The sequence below is a fragment of the Fukomys damarensis genome, unplaced genomic scaffold, assembly GCF_012274545.1.
Source record: "Fukomys damarensis isolate Sample0158 unplaced genomic scaffold, DMR_v1.0_HiC HiC_scaffold_33, whole genome shotgun sequence".
NCBI lineage: Eukaryota > Metazoa > Chordata > Mammalia > Rodentia > Bathyergidae > Fukomys > Fukomys damarensis.
The window spans coordinates 24,477,300-24,491,332 of NW_022900945.1; the positions used below are offsets into that span (position 1 = coordinate 24,477,300).

Consider the following 14,033-nt stretch of genomic DNA (forward strand, 5'->3'; position numbering starts at 1 on the left):
AATATATAAATAAATAAATAAATAAATAAATAAATAAATAAATAAATAAATAAATAAATAAAAAGAGTTAAGGAAAGATACATTGAAAAGTAAGAATGTTGTAAAAACTTTGAGAATAAATTCACTGTGCATGAATTTATTTTTATAAAACATCTTGTGGTAGGCTTAACAATGTGCCCCAAAGATATCTACATCCTAATCTCGAGAAATTATCAAAATTCCTTATTATGGAACTTTGTAGTATGACTAAGTTAAGGATATTGAAATGGGACTGTTATCCTAGATTATCTGTGTAGCATCTAAGTGTCATAATCATAAGTGCCTTTATAAGAAGGAGGAGCAGGAGATTACACTACACAGAGAAGAAAGCCATGTGATAATGAAAGCAGAGATTGGAGGGATAAACCTCAGCTTCAAAGGAAGTGGGCCACACAGCAAGGAATACAGACCCCTCAAGCTTCCCTGGGAAATAGACTCTCTGCTGGAGACTCCAGAAGTAACCAACCCTGACAATAACTTGCTTTATGCTGGTGAAATTGATTTTGAACTTCTGACCTCCTTAACAGTTGAGAGAAGAAATCTGCTTCCTGTGAGGCCACCAAGCACTTGGTAATTTGTTATAGCAACCATAGGAGATTGAGGTAATAGCATGTAAAAGTCACTGGTTTGAAACTTATAACTTATGTGCCACTCAGAGTGCTTGCATCAAATCTCATACTGAGCCTTCTTGTTCCAGGAGTCCTCATGAGAATGGCATTGTCTTTGAACCACGCATGGTAATCCCTGACATACTTCCATGATGCTTAGGGAGGACAGGTGATCTGAAAGTCCATTTCCATCCTTAAGACCATCCAACTTCTGGATGATTATCCAATGCTTCATGGCGGGAGCAGCCAATATGGGCTCCAAGCAGAACTTCATGTTCTTCTGAGGGTAGGCTGTGGTGCTGATGGGCAAAATCACCATAATGCACAAGGCCATCCAAAGGCATCGGGAAAACAGCCTCATCTCTGGAGAAACAGATGCTTTGTATTTAGAAGGAATTTGAGCTTTGCATGCACCAACGGAGTCCTTGTCGCAATCAAGAACATACTGCTGGCCAATAAAGTACCAGCTGTACTGGTACAAATGTCCCAGATGAAGTCATTGTGTAAGCCCAAAACACTGATCTGGAGCCCGAGAAGCATTTTTCTTCCAAGTTTGAGGTATCATCACTAAAATCTTCAGGGGCACTACTGAAATGCTGACTAATGCACTGCTGATAATGACGGAAGACAAAGTGGGAGCCGTGAAGCCACACTGCTGAGGATGCTGAAAGTCTTCCCTTCCCCACTGATCTGATCATTCAACAAAGTTTTCAGCAATGGCCATATTTATATTCCTGAATTTGACATCACAGAAGAAAGTTTGCATTCTTGCTTTCTGGAAGGGTGTGTGTCTGTGAAACGGTTCTCCCACAACCGCATCCGTACCCTCTTTTATCATCGGTGGGTAGGAGTAGGTCTTAGTACACTTCCATATTTGCCAAAAAGATCAAAGCCTTTTTGGCTGGTCTCCTGGCATTTGTAGCTGTTTCCCCGAGGCCTTTGCCACCATTACTGCTTCTGCTGCTTGCTGGCAGCAACCAAGGTTGAATCCAAAGAAGAGTTGAAGGAGTGAGATAAGGGTATGGGATTTGGTGTCTGCAATTAATTACCAATAAGAAATGAACTCACTCAGCTTTATCTTTTAAAAAGGAAATAAAGGCTTTCTTCTCTTAAAAGCAAAAGCAGAAAAGTAGTATTGATACAAGTGCCATTTCCTTTGACACATGATAGGCTTTGTATCGAGGAAAGCATATATATATATATATATATATTGAACTCGGTCCTTGAGCTGGCAAGGCAAGCCACTGAACTGCTGAGCTAAATCCCTGGTTAGGAAAGTATATCTTTTACTTTACAAAGCTTATTGTTTGTCTGCTTATCAACCTTCAGTAGTATATGGACTTAATGTTTTCTTGCCTATTCCTTCCATTTTTCTTTTCTTTTCTTTTTTTTTTTTTGTTGGTAGCAGGTATCAAACTCAGGACCTTGAGCTAAATCCCTGGCCTTCTTGCCTATGCTTTTGAGAACACACATGCATTGATTCACTCAGCAAATGTATGCTGAATATGTCCTTGGTGCTAAACATTCAATTCACAATTATTTATGAACCATTACTTTTGTTATGTGCTTCCTGTTGGAATATAGTGGGTGAGTGGCAGGCATCATCCATGCTTTCACAGAACTTTAGTCAAGCCGGTAAGAATGATCATTAAATCGATGATTATAATAAAGCATAAAGTGTGTTATGATTTGGAGAAATACAAGATAGTATAAACTTGTAGCTGGGTGTCTTAGTCACTTTCTCATTACTGGGATACAATACTATGATCTAAAACCTAAGGTAAGAGGCTGGGAATTTAGCTCAGTGGTTCCACTGCCTGCCTCGCACAAGGACCCGAGTTTGATCCCTGGTACCAAAAAACCTAAGGGGGGAAAGGTTTATTTTTATTTTTTTATTAGCACATGTTTGTAATTCATGCAGTTTATGATCATCTCGGGGAGTGGTTACATGTATATATTATAGCTTGTTTCTTTTTTTTTTATCACCTCCCCCTTCATTGCCATCTCCCCCACTTCCTGTTGCCCTATCCCCTCTATCATATTTCATTGATATCATTTGTCTTAGCTCATCCTATGGCATATAATGTTTACATTCACTGAGGTTACTAGGTTCCAGAAAAGGTTTATTTTGACTCACGTTCAGTTCATGGTGGGCCAGCTATAAGGAAGGAAGGCATGGTAAGAGGGCCTAGACAGAAGAAAGCTGCTCAAATCATGGCAGCCAGGAAGCAAGGAGAAAAGGGAGACACAACCTTCAAAGTCAACTCCCAATAACCCACCTCTAACCAGGCCTCACCCTCTAACAGCAACTTAGCAATGCAGTTTTCACAATCCAGTCACCATCCATAAGCCCTACCTCTGAGCACATGAGGTTGGGGGATACATTCCAGATCCAAATCACAACAGTGGGCAACTCACCCAGTCTAGGATGGAAATGGATGGCCTCTCAGAAGTGATCATAGGTAAATTGAGGCCTAGCTTGGACCTAGCAATATGTGGATAAAGTGACATAGTTCTTGCCCTCAAGAATCTTACAGTTTTAATAGAAATCTAACCATATGGGGCTGGAGATTTAGCTTAGTGGTTCTGCCACCTGCCTCTCAATTGCAAGGACTTGAGTTTGATCTCTGGTACCAACAAACAAACAAACAAACAAAATCTAACCATACTAACAACTTAAACACAGAGAAAAGTCCCCCAATCAGATCTCTCTTGGGCTGAAGAACAGAAAAGGACCCAGTTTTGAGTGGACCTTTAATAAAACCATAGATTTTAATCCATTGGTGTGGGAGGGGAGAGATGTCCTACTATTACACCCATATACTGGTCCTCAGGTTCTACTATTAATATTTCTATGCTATTTTATCATCTATCTACCCAAATTTACAAATATTTAAAAAGAAAAAAAAGTATGTGCTATTAAGGGTATTTCTAGGGTGTGATTAACTTTTTGCTGTTATTTTAAAATCTGGACTTTCACTAAAAATCAAAGGTCATATACATATAATTTGTGTGTGTGTGTGTGTGTGTGTGTGTGTACATGTGCACACACAGGTGAATATGTGTATTATTCTGGGGATTGATCTCAGGGCTTTGCACATACTGGGTACATGCTCTACCACTGATCTACTCCAAGACCCAAAGTTAAGCATTCTTAGTAAGTCATTGTTATGGTTTAGATTGGGAATGTCTCCCAAAGTCCTCATGCATTTATAGGTAGGCTTTTGGTAGATGATTGAATCATGGGGGAGATATAGTTGACTTGCTGTTAGGTAAGTTCTGGTCAGAAGAGGCGGGTCACTAGCAGCATGGCCTGGAAGGGTGTATCTTTCTTCCTGGCTTCTTGATTTTCTCTCTGCTTCCTCGTTGCCATGACACAAGCAGCTTTCCCTCCATTATGCCCTTCCACCATGCCTTCCTGCCTACAGCTAATCAACCATCCAAGACCATACAAGATTTCGGAAACTGTGAGCCAGAATAAAGCTCTCTTCCTTTAAGATGCAGGTTCAGGTATTATGTCTCAATTATGAGAAAGGCAACAATTACTAAGATAGATTTCAAGTAAAGAAGTTAAGGTGTATGTGTGATATCGAGTCAACAAAAATACTTTTATAGAAAAATATAACACATAGACTATAATGCTTTTATTTATCAAGAAGGTGCTTTTTGCTTGATTGTTTTTGTTTTGTTATGGTAACTGTGAAAGGGTTTATGCTGATTCGTAATACTAGGTTTATGATTTAAATTACAGTTGGCAATTTAAATTCCCCCATTCAAGTGATAATTGGATTTCCAGTTTCTAGATTTTTATGAAGGTTATGCTGCCAAAAATTCTTACGATTTTTAAAGCTTTATACACTCCTTATGGTAATTTAAGTATGTTGGTAAGAACCTGTTATGAATATGTATTATAAATACAAAGAAAATGAAGAAATGTGCTAAAAAATAATCTTGCTCTTATAAGTGAGTGCTTTGCTAATGCATATTCCAGGTGAGAAGGCTTTAGAAAGAAGCCTTTCTGGGAATGTATAAGATCTAATAAGATTTGGAAACATGCCTTAGTCCAGCTATTTCAAACTTCACTGCTCATAAGAATTATCTGCAGAGGGACCAGGGATTTAGCTTAGCGGTTCAGTGGCTTGCCTTGCAAGCACAAAGACCAGAGTTCGATCCCTGGTACCAAAAAAAAGAAAAAAAAAAAAAAAAAAAAAAAAAAGAAAGAAAGAAAGAAAGAAAGAAAAGAATTATCTGTACAGCTTATCAGAATGAAAATCTGGTTTGATACCCCAACTCTTTCTTGTTTCTGAGTTTTCGTTTGTCTGGTTTTTTTGTTTTTGTTTTGAGATAAGATCTTGCTATGAGATTTAGGCTGGCCTTGAACTCTAGCCCAGGTTGGCCTCAAACTCACAGCCATCTTCCTACTTCACCCTCTCCAGTGCTGTGATTATAGGAATGTGCTGCCATGCCCAGCAAATCCTCCAAATTCTACTCATGAGGCCTAGGATATGGCCCTAGGATATGCCTGTATTTTTGGCAAATGATGACAGTGCAAGTGAGCCCTTTCAAGACACTAATGTACGAGTCCTCTTTCTGTGTTTCTCACATTTGACTTTGAATAATTTAGTATGTCTCCCTGGTCTCTTTGGACAAATTATGATACATTAATATAATAATATAATGGCAGTTTATTTTGAATCAATATTCTTGCTAAAAACAACTAAAAGTGTTGAATGAAATATATTTTAAAATTACCTCTTAAAAGCCCAGGCGCATGCCTGTAATCCCAGCACTCAGGATGCTGAGGCAGGAGGATCGCTGTGAGTTTGAGACCAGCATGGGCGACATAGTAAGTTCCAGGTCAGTCTCAACTACCTAGTGAGATCCTGTCTCAAAAAACAAAAATAAAACAAAAATTGCCTCTTAAAAGTATGTTATCTTTAGGTAAGAAATGATAAAGCCAAAAAGGCAAGAGTCTTAAAGGTACCTAAGAACCAAAGTTACTTACATGTGAGGGTGTTTGCTGGAAGGGGAAATTTTGAGGAGCAGCTTTCACAGTTTTGGCTTATGGGACAGCCATATTAGGTAAATTAGTAGGAAACTCTTCCCCAGGAAAGCTGGGGCCCAAAATGACAAGACCACAGGAAAAGATAATTTAGAAGGAAGCCCCCTCCAATCCTTATTCCTAGAGCAAACAGGCAAAATTGCCATGGTCTTGAGGGGTTGGGGAAACCCCTTCAATGAGAAGTTGTAACTATAAGCTAACTCGTATACTACCTGAGTAGTAATAAAAATCTCAAGGCAAGAATTTAATTTAGAATAATCCTGGATTAACAGACTCTGTAGACATTTAGCAAGGATAAATGTAGGTGCTTTCTCGTAGAATAAGTCTTATAGGATATAAAAATTGCTTTAAATAATTTTCCAAGAAAAATTAGTGTGTTCGAGTGCAAAGTGAGGTCTATTTCTAACTCCCCTTCACAGCCATGACTTTTGCTATGTAACTTGGGAGTATACTCCTGTCCCTTCCCTTGACATTGGTCCTAATTATGTGATTTGCAGTGCTAAGGGGAGGTTTTGATATGAGATATCAACAGAGGCTTGAGATGAGCTTGCTCATTGAAGTTTGCTTTGTGTGCCTTTGTCACAGTCATAAAAATATGCCCAGACCATTCCGACAATAACTCTGAAAGAAAATTAAGATGAGCCCAAATAGGTCTTTTCACCAGAACAAAGACTTAAGAGGTGTGTGTGTGTGTGTGTGTGTGTGTGTGTGTGTGTGTGTATGTTACTGGGGATTGAACCCAGGGCCTCATACAAGCTAGGCAATGCTCTACCACTGAGTTATATTCCACAGCCCTTTTAAAAATGTTTATCTTAAGGCACGGTCTCACTAAATTACTCAGGCTGGATGTAAACTTGTGATTCTCTTACCTCAGCTGGGATTACAGACATGAGCCACTACACCAGGCCAAGACTTCTAAGAGTCTTAAGGAACATTTATGCCACAGTAGCCTCACATTATCAGTAGTAATGATTGAGTGTATAGATAGAGGAGTGTCTCAAAAATATACTATGGGCATGATTTTTTTTTTTTTTTTTTTTTTTGAGACAGGGTCTCACTGTGTAGTTGAGACTGACCTGGAACTCACTATGTAGCCCAGGCTGGTCTCAAACTTACAATTTTCCTCCTGCCTCAGCCTCCTGAGTGCTGGGATTACAGGCATATGCCACCACACCCAGCTATGGGCATGATTTTTTTGGTAAATGGAGTGATTTGGAATGAAACATATTTAAATATTCTAAAAAAAACCCAACAAAAATATTTGTAAGAGGTTTTTAGAAAAAGTACTGCCAACCTGTACTGAGCTATTTAAAATGGTAGGGTGGGGGAAAGACTTCTAGGCCCTTAAACTTTGTTTAGGTGGGAAATAATCTGAGGAAGTCATTCAAAGGCATATTTTCCAATGCCTTTTGCAAAAACAGTCAAGGAGAGTAAGGGAAAAACAGAGATATCTCAGAGGGAAAACCAGGAAGCATGAAGAAAAATAGATTGGAGAGCCCTCCCCAGAAGCCAAATCAGGGCTGACTCAAGGAATAGTCCTTTCTCTCAAAGTAGGGGAATCTGCAACATTTGACAAGCAAAATTTGAAAACTATTGTAAAACAGTGACTGATATCCTTTTCCATTTGGAATAGAAGTCTTTGTTGCAGTTATCTTGTCCCTGTTTCACTACTGTTAGGTATGTTAGAGATAACTTGCCTTTAGTTCATGGCACTCTAAAAGGAACTATCCCTGCTTTGGAGCTGATGTAAGATAACAAGATTTTAGATTACAAGCCTGTGTATGAGCATGTTTTTCACATGAGAAGAACTGAGTAATTTTAGTTATGAGAGCAAGTGATGGAAGATTGCAGGTATAGTATTAATTTTTCACCTTGCCCTGTAAGGCATTCATACCCTTTCCCAAGGAACTTTAAAAGGCTTTCCTGCACTGTGCTGAGATAATAAGCATGTCTTGCCCCTTGACAATAAGCATGACCATGTGATGTTCTTTTGTCAGTAGGACGTTGGCAGACACGACCAAAGCAAAGGCTCATAACTGGCTTGTTCAGGGGGACTTACTCTCTTGTACTTCAGCCATTGTTTTAGGAAAATGGCCAGAGGAGCCTGATAAACCTGGGAATGAGTAACAAAAAACAAGCAGAAAAGAGTGATACACAGCCAAGGTGAGCACACAGCCTGCTGACGGCAAATAAGAAGGAGCTTTGCTAAGATCAGCTTTAGCTGTCCCAATATTGACTAGATGTGTGATTCTCCTCTCTAGAAATCTAGTCTTCTTGTTAACAAGTCACGGTTTCTAATTGCTACAAATGAGATAATGTTATGTTAAAAGCCTAGTCTCTAACAGAGGCCTCTACAGTATATGAGGCTCCTTTAAATAAGCATCCTGCCCCACAGAGAAGCATACAATCCCCTTCCATATAGGCTGTACCTGGAGTGATGGAAAGTAATAGACAGATATTTGTCATTAAGACATCCCAACATGGAAAGAAAGACATTGAAATCTATAAAAGAATCCACACCATAAATAAGTTGTTCTGTAATATCAAGGACAAATAGGTTCAGTATCTTGACTAAAATATAACACTTTAGTCAAGAACACAGTTGTTCTCTCACTCCTCCCCAAAATAGTACTTTTTTCTTTTGGCTTAAAGAAAAACATATATAAAAAAGATTTTACAGACTCCTAGATCCATTTCCTTTTGGGAATAGAAACCCCCTATCATTACTAAAGTACACAGATATCTTACTAGCAATTACACTTCCCAGCTTCCCTTGCAACTAAGTGTGAAGTCTTGTGATTAATTTCTCATCAATGAAATGTGGGTAAAAATGATTTGTGCAGCCCGTGTGATTCACTTACAAGAAAATAGCTCCCAAGTCCCTAACTGCCTAAAAGCTGATCTCATGGAGAGAAAGCTATAAGCAAAGAGCTCAAAAACCGAATGTTCAAAATGTTTGAAGACATAAAAGAAGAAACATATAAGCAAGTGCATATGATGTTTAATGAGCTCAAAGATGATTTAATTAAAATATAAAAGATTTTATTAACAAAATGCTCAATTGCTTAATGAGCTTTAAAATGCATAATGAGTTAAGCAAGACAATATAAGACATGAATGACTACTTTAGAAAAGAATTAGAAAATATGAAAAGAAAGCAAGCAAAAATAGTTGATGTTAATAATTTAATGGAAAGCAAAGGTAGCAGGCTTGAGTACAGGAGGTCAGAAATAGAAGACAAAATGAATGTGGTAGATTATAAACTCAATGATATGTTAGAAATTACAAGACCCTATGCAAGCTGGATCCAACAGCTGCCAGATGACTCAATTATAAAGAAAAATTATAAATTATAAAGAAAAACTTAGAAGACGACTCCAAAGTTATGAACATTTTATTCACTGAAATCACAGCAGAAAAATTTCCAAACTTAGGGAAATAATTCAATATTCAAGTACAAAAGGCATGTAGAATTCCAAATAGCTATGCCCAGAAGAAAACCTCTCAAGGAGACATCAGAACCAAAACTGCAGAAATTCAACAAAAGGAGAGAATACTAAAAGCTGTTAGAGGAAAAACAGCAAGTAACCTACAAAGGCAAGCCTATCAGAATAACTGTGGATTTCTCAGCATGAAACTTAAAGGGTAGGAGAGAAAGTTCATAGCTATAAATGTACACCTAAAAAGAATAGTGATAGTGTGATCCCAAATAAATAAACTAATCATACACCTCAAGGAAAGACAAGAACAGCCCAAATCTGAAACCAATAGAGATGATGAAGATCACAGTGGAAATTAATGAAATTGAGACCAAAAAGACAAAACAAAACAATACAAATGATCAATGAATCAAAGAAAGTTTCTTAAAGAGGATGAGAAAGGGATTTGGGGAGGGAGACAGGGGAAGAAATTGCGAGGTAAAAAGAGTCAAGATATGATGTGTATGTATATGTGCCAATTCCTTATAGTGAATGTATTTACTATGTGGAGAAAAAAAAGGAGGAAAATAGCTTTCACCCTATTTTTCTCCCATAAATGGACTACAGGTATGGTATTATATCAGTTTCAATGTTTTACCTCAGTCTGCCCTTCTTCTCATTATTATTACTATTATTATTGGCATTGGGAATTGAACTCGGGCCCTTGTGCGTGCAAGGCAGGCAGCAAAACCACTGGGCTACATCCTCAGACCTACTCCTCATTATTTTTTAGTAGAGTGTGTGGGCTCTTTGCTATAGCAGCTTACCATGTGCCCCAGTTAATAGATCATGTAGGCAGAAGGGAGATTAATGGTCAACCTGGAGGCTCTTTCAGTGGGAATATGCCAGGGGTACCCAGCCTAATGCAGGGTTAAGAATGACTGACATTTTTTCTCCACTTTCCCTTCTGTTGTCAAAAATTATCAGTCAATTGTTTCAGCAAGAAAGGCAATCATTGCAGTCTCTGCTTCTGATTTCTTTGCTCAATTTCTTACTCAGTAGCCTGATGATTAGAAATTTACTTCTCGTAGAGATATTTACATAGGCTTGGAATGTACCAGTGAATGAATACCAGAGTTTTGATAGTTGTATGAACTAGCATTCTTATTTATATACCAGTCTTGAGATCAGACGGTATGAGTCTATCCCGAGACATTGTTTACTTCTGAGTGTGCTGGCAGGAATAGCTTCTCTGTCTATAGAACTGAAAACATACCCTGGTCTGTGATATCCTCTGATACACTGCCATGCTGAGGGGTCTTGCCTGGAGACCAGACAGCTGGGCCGTCAACCCACTGCTTCCAAACAAATATAGGACACTGCTCCCTCAAGTTAGCATGCGTTAGAGAGCCTTGAATGTTTTCTGCAGAATCCCTGTAAACAAGAAGCAGATGAAGTTTACTGTCTCTCAAAAGAGCACAAGAGCACTGCCCTAGAAGTAATTTAAACCACCTCTGCTACTTATTAGCTTGGTGGTAAGACAGAAGAGAAGAGCCCAATTCTCCCCAAAAGGTACAGTACTTTTATTCCTTGGCTGCTTCAAATGCCTTGCAGCCAACTGAGCTGTAGCAGATGCCCCATGGCTGTTCCAGGAGATATTCATATGCTTTGGCTGCAGCAGGTTTCAGTTCACCTATCCTACATGATTTCACCCTACAACCTCTCTGGATGATTCTGACCATTTGCTGCCCTCCTCACTCAGGTCCGAGAGGGACCTCTCCCCTACCTCTGACCAAACAGACTCTGACACTGCGCTTAACGAGAATGAGCCTTTTTCCTTTATATGCAACCTTCTTATAGCCTTAATAGGTATAGCTCATGCACTGTTCCCATTATGTTACAGCATTAAGTCCTAAAGAGAAACTTCTCGATGATGTATTCTTCCTTATTCCTTAGCTTTTACCAAGGAAATTTGAATTTCTTTTTTGTTTGCATGGGGTTTTTTTATTGTTGTTGTTTTGTTTTTGGTACCAGGGATTGAACTTGGGACCTCGTACTTGCAAGGCACCACTGAGCTAAATACCCAGCCCAGAAATTTGACTTTCTATACTGTTCCCTTGTCCCTAAAGAAAGAAGAAAGGCAAATGCATAACAAAATGAAAAGTGGCAGTCATAGAATTATGAGAAAAAGCAACAGAAGGTGATGTCCTCAGAAGTCAAGGGAAGAAAGAATTGTCAAAGGAGTTGTCAAAATGTAGGGATTCAAACCAGTTCAAGTGTTGGAGAAAAATCAAATCAAGTAAATCCCAAGGAGTATCCCCTGGAGGATTCAGTATGGTGAAGGCCATCAGTGGTTTTAGCAAGTGTGCTTCAGTGGCACTGAGTGGGAAACCAGTGTGAAGAAGGAGTGGGAGAAAAAGAAGTAGACAGAAGAGTATGGACAGGTGTTTTCAAATTTGGCTGTGAAGGGAAGGGAGAAGGTAGGAGAATAACTACAGATGTAGGATCAGGAAAGTTTGTTGGCTTCGATGGGAGAGAACTATAAATTAAAAAATTGGATAGAGAGGTGATAACTAGAAGCAAAGGTAGAGGAAACAGAAGACAAGGCCCGGGATGAGAGTGAAGCTCCTGAAGAGGCAGAAGAGTCTGGGACAGGGCTTATATAAACCTGGGCGGGTGGGGGGGACTCTTTCATTGTTGTAAGAAGGGCAGAGCACTTATTCAGGTCCATTTACAGATTAGGACTCAGGAAGTTAAGGGAGTGCCCCTGGGGAGTAAGGGGAGAGAGGGAGAGGATTAAATGGTGGAAAGAAATGGAGAAGGTGAGAAAACATGGCAACTGGAGTGGGAAGAGAGAATTGACCAGAGGAGCACAGAAAGATTGTGGAGCAGAGCTGAGGACCCAGCTAAAGCTGATGACTCAGGATTTCGACTGGCACTAGTATGCAAGGCTATGGTTTTCTTCAGGCACTACAGAAGGAATAGCTGGGTTTCCCAGGATGCTGCCCAATAACGTGCTGATGAGTACTTCAAAACTGGCTTTAGGAAGCGACTGGGGGGGGTGACTTATAGAAGTGGTGTAAATACTCCCATGGGACAGATTTCAAACCACCAGTGTGATGTCACTGAACAGAGACTGGGAAAGGGCTACACGGTGGCCTACGATTATGTCCTATTCCCACCACACAGACACAATAGACAGAAAAAGTCTTCCACTCATAAAAAGTAGTAAAATGCAATAATTAGAAAGTGATATATTTGGACTACTTATTACTTTTGTTTTTATATAATTTTATTAATTTTCATTTTAATAATAACTTTTAAAGCGTGACCAGCAAAATTTCTGAAATTTTTACATTCAACTCTCTAGAGATAGGATGAGCTGAGTCCTGCATACCACTGGCTGTAGGAAACCAAACTGAAACTGTCTACACTAAGGAATGAAAATGTCTACACTGGAACATAATGGCAAGATAACTTTTCCCAGGGCCTGGCATAGGAATCCCAAGCTCACTTGGAAAAGCATTTGGAAGTGATTTAAAAACCTTACATTTGTGGCAAGGAGAGAAGTGTTAGGTAGGACATGGATCAATTGTCAAACAATCAATATTAGGATAGTCACCAAGTTTGTATTCATTTTGTGAGGCTGTGTTTTCTCTCACCGTACTAAAAATAGTCTATAAAGGTCTTTTAGGGTGGTTTAGGAGGAAACAGATGGAGTGGGGGAAGGGCACCGCAAGGGAAGGTCAGGGAGAGAGATTGTGATCCCGGGAAAAGAAGAGCTGGGTTCCCTGAATAATGTCAGAGAAAAGTCGCCCTTGCCAAGGTAAAATCACCTGGGAATCTTGCTGATCCCACTTTTTTTGAGGTATGTTTTAAGTTGGCAGAGAGACACTTGGGGAATGGAAGCTTTTTTTGGTTCTAAAATGACTCTATATATTGAATGTTATACAAAGTTTCTTCTTTAAAGAAGCTTGCAAAATAAACCTAGAAAAATTTTTTTGTCTAAAGGTCTTTGCATAATGTACAGGAATAATTTCACTTCAATTCTATTCTATTTACACTTCTGATATAAGCAAGTGGCTATCTACAAAAGAGTGAGCAAGCTATGGAGTCAGTTTGGCTTTTATAATTATGCTTGTGTGTAATGCACAGTCAGGCTTGGCGTGAGATACTTCAGCAGGCAGCATTTTCACTCTTTCCAGAGAAAATATTTCAGAGTAGCTGTATGTCAACTTCTCCTTGTTTGCAAAAATTCTTCTTGTTCAGGACAGTTACAACCACAGACACTTAGAAGTTTCCTTACATTTGATCAGGTATTAGAAGCAGTAACAAAAAGAGAAGGAACTAAGTGGCAAATAGATAAACACAAAATACAGCATCCACTGGTGCTGCAGTTTCTAGAGCAGAACAGTTATGGGGGCAGGGAAGAAGGTGTAGAGCTAGAGACCCTAGGGCAGGACATAGGTACCATTGTCAAGTGAGAACATTAAAAGGAAATCACTGGGGGCTGGAGATTTAGCTCAGCGGTGCCGCCACCTGCCTCATAAGCACAAGGTCCTGAGTTCGACCCCTGGTACAAAAAGAAATTATTGGTTGCTGTCTTTATTGTTTCAGAAAACAAAGACATTTTGACATCAGACAGGTAGCAAGCAAATAATTCGAAATGTCCTTTAAAAAGAAAATGCTTAGTTTACGGGAAAACTAAGCATGTGCCTTTTTTCTCATTTAAGGCTTAGTGGTGAAAGCACTTTTATGAACCATTCATTGTAGGACTCTGATATTTGAGATTTTAAAAAATTTAGTGATTTGTGTATCTTTTTGATAAGATCATAATATTGTTACCCAAAAAGACCCAAGAAGAAGAGAAAGAAAAAAACAAAAGAAGGAAGACAGGAAGGCAAG

General features: G+C 39.1%; 1 pseudogene; it reads left to right on the plus strand.

Annotated features, from left to right (window-relative positions):
• The first annotated feature begins 379 nt into the window (after positions 1-379).
• Positions 380-1,692, plus strand: LOC117283979 (annotated as a pseudogene).
• Positions 1,693-14,033: the final 12,341 nt, after the last annotated feature.